Here is a 2,753-nt window from a genome sequence, read left to right as displayed (position 1 = left end):
ACTAACTTGCTTTTTATTTTACAGGCTCATAGGTGGAAGGGTCTTCCTTGTCTCAGATGAGACTTTGGACTGTGGACTTTTGAGTTAATGCTGAAATGAGTTAAGACTTTGGGGGACTGTTGGGAAGGCATGATTGGTTTTGGAATGTGAGGACATGAGATTAGGAGGGGCTGGGGATGGAATTATATGGTTTGGCTGTGTCCCCACCCAAATCTCATTTTGAATTGTAGCTTCCATAATTCCCACATGTCACGGGAGGGACCTGGTGGGAGTTAACTGAATAATGGGGGTGTGTCTTTTCCGTGATATTCTCATGACAGTGAATAAGTCTCATGAGATCTGATGGTTTCATAAAGGCAGTTCCCCTGCACATGCCCTCTCTTGCCTGCTGCCATGTAAGACATGTCTTGCTTCCCCTTCATTTTCTGCCATGATTTTAAGGCCTTCCCAGCCATTTGGAACTTTGAGTCAATTAAACCTCTTTCCTTTATAAATTACCTAGTTCTGGGTACATCTTTATTAGCAGCACGAGAACAGACTAGTACAGGTTGCTTTGAAGGTATATTGCATATATTTCTATATTCTGCTGAAGAATTTTCTTCATTTCTCTGGGAATGTTGTCTTTGTGGATATCAAACGTATAGCTTTAGGAGGGATTTACATGAATTTTCTTTTAAATGAACATTTTATAAATAATCAGGTCAGCCAAATCAACCAGAGTTTTTAAAAAATTTAACTAAGATAACTAAAAATAAAATGCTTGATTTGAATTACTTTGTTGATAGCTCATGTCTTCATACTCATAAATTACATCTTTTGATTATTGAGTGAATTAATTATCAAAGCAGTAGAATTATTAGAAATAACTTTTTATTCAATATATGAAATTTGGACCAAGTGATTAAAATGTAATAGCAAAGCAAGAATTTTTAGATCCTGGCTTAATGGGCTCAATTATCTCAATAAGGAATTGCTTTTATTACTTAAATCTATCTTTGTGTGAATATTAATATGCCACTGTATATTTTAAACAATAAAAAGCAGTCCTGTTTGGTTTTTGAATATAAAGAAAAATCTCACCCCATTATGACCAATGACGACCTCATCCTACTTAAATCTTGGCCCTATGCTTAACCTCTTTGAGCCTATCTTTGTATATATAAACATATATACACACACACAGTTCATAGCAAGTAATAAACACTCAGTAAATAGTAACTATTAGCATCATCACTAATTGTTATAGTCATGCCTATCATACTAATTACCAATCATTTATTATATAATCAGTTCCATTTTTTGTTTTTAACTCTTTTGGGGACTATACAGAATAAAAGAAACTGTCATAATTTTGCACTTTAAGAGTGGTAATGTACCATTTACTATGTGGCACTATGTCTATACACACACACACACACATATATACACACAAACACACATATAGGAGGAAGCTTCAAAAAGTTCATGGAAAATGGGATTAAATGATAAATATAAAACCATAAACTTTATCTTTCAACATAAGTGCCACCAAGTTCAAAACTTAAAGTGATGATACTAGACATTTAGTCAATTCCTAAATAATTTAGGACCCTGTGAATGTATCCATGTCAATGTAGTCTTTTCTTACATCATTAACAGAAAAAAACGGGTGTCCTCTTTAAGTTTAGATAACAAAAAGATTTCAGAAGAAGTCTAATCAAGACTAGAAGGTGGATACCTTCCCATCAAAATTCTTGCAAAATTGTCCATGTTTGATGAGAGGAATGAGCAGGAACATTGTCATGGTGAAGAAGAACTTTCTGGTGAAGCTTGTTCAGAGGTTGTTCTGCTAAAGCTTTTCCTAACTTTCTCAGATCACCGTCATAACAAGCAGATGTTATCATTATTTTTCCCTCCAAACAGTCAACAAGCAAAATGCCTTAAAAATCCCCCCAAATCCCTTTCCATGAACTTTGCTCTTGACCAGTCTGTTTTCACTTGACTGAATCACTTCTGCCTATGAATAGCCATTGCTCTGATTGTGCTTTGTCTTCAAGGTCATATTGGTAAAGCCATCTTTCATTCCCTATTAAAATTATTGGAGAAATACTTCAGGATCTTGATCCTCATTTGTTTAAAATTTCCATTGAAAGCTCTGCTCATTTCTGCAGCTGATTTGGGCTCAACAGTTGTGATACCCATCGATTTCACAATGTGATACCCATTAAGATTTCTCAGCTATAATTTTTCAGTCATAATTGTGTAAGCTGAATCAACTGTCATGTCTATGGTATTGGCTATTTTTTAATGTTAATCATTGGCGCACTTCAATTAGAGTGCAAACAAAATAATTTTTTTTCTCACAAACTGTTGGGATAATCTGCCATTGCATGTTTTATCTTCAACATTGACTCCTCCCTTTTAAAAACACATTATCTATTTTTAAACCTCTAATTTTTCTGGGGCATTCTCCCAATAATTTTTTTCTAAAGCGTCAATGATTTTATTCTTCTTCCACCCAAACTCCACCATAAATTTGATGTTTGCTCTTGCTTTAATTTTATCAGACTTTATGTTGCTCTGATAGAAGCTTTATTCAAACTGATGTCTTATCCTTCTTAATGATTCACCCAGGACCCTGTTCAGATATGTTATAAAAAGTAATAAGTTCATTTTGGTGCAAAAAAAATTTAAAATTTATGCATCTTTTTATAATATGCATTTTCCAGGATCTTTTTGAAGACCTCTCGTGTGTGTGTTTGTGTGTGTGTACA

This window comes from Pan troglodytes, chromosome X, assembly GCF_028858775.2.
Source record: "Pan troglodytes isolate AG18354 chromosome X, NHGRI_mPanTro3-v2.0_pri, whole genome shotgun sequence".
Classification (NCBI taxonomy): Eukaryota; Metazoa; Chordata; class Mammalia; order Primates; family Hominidae; genus Pan; species Pan troglodytes.
This window is presented reverse-complemented; position numbering follows the sequence as displayed.